The sequence below is a fragment of the Morone saxatilis genome, unplaced genomic scaffold (assembly GCF_004916995.1).
Source record: "Morone saxatilis isolate NCDOM2014 unplaced genomic scaffold, NCSU_SB_2.0 Contig1, whole genome shotgun sequence".
NCBI classification, from domain to species: Eukaryota; Metazoa; Chordata; class Actinopteri; family Moronidae; genus Morone; species Morone saxatilis.
In genome coordinates this window covers 2,327,487-2,327,701 of record NW_023339651.1, presented here as the reverse complement: position 1 = coordinate 2,327,701, position 215 = coordinate 2,327,487, and the positions used below count along the sequence as shown (strand labels likewise).

Below are 215 nucleotides of genomic sequence, written 5' to 3'. Positions count from 1 at the left end.
CGTACATCAGACAATATATCTGCTGATATATAAATAAATGTTTCGACCATGTAGGTTTTCTTCAGGGCTTTAAACAAACAACATTAAGAAAACCACATACATTAAAATATAATATACATAAAACATTTATGTTGTTCACCTCTGGCAACCGTAAAGTCTGAACTACATAAATAGTCTATGAGTATGAATACGGAAATTATGTTCAACAAATGTAC

At 29.8% G+C, this 215-nt stretch overlaps 1 protein-coding gene across 1 annotated transcript in view; it reads right to left on the bottom strand.

The window, feature by feature from the left end:
- LOC118325469 (corticotropin-releasing factor receptor 1-like) overlaps positions 1-215 on the bottom strand; it is a gene marked incomplete in the record, with an annotated part of 45,366 nt that overhangs the window by 18,096 nt on the left and 27,055 nt on the right.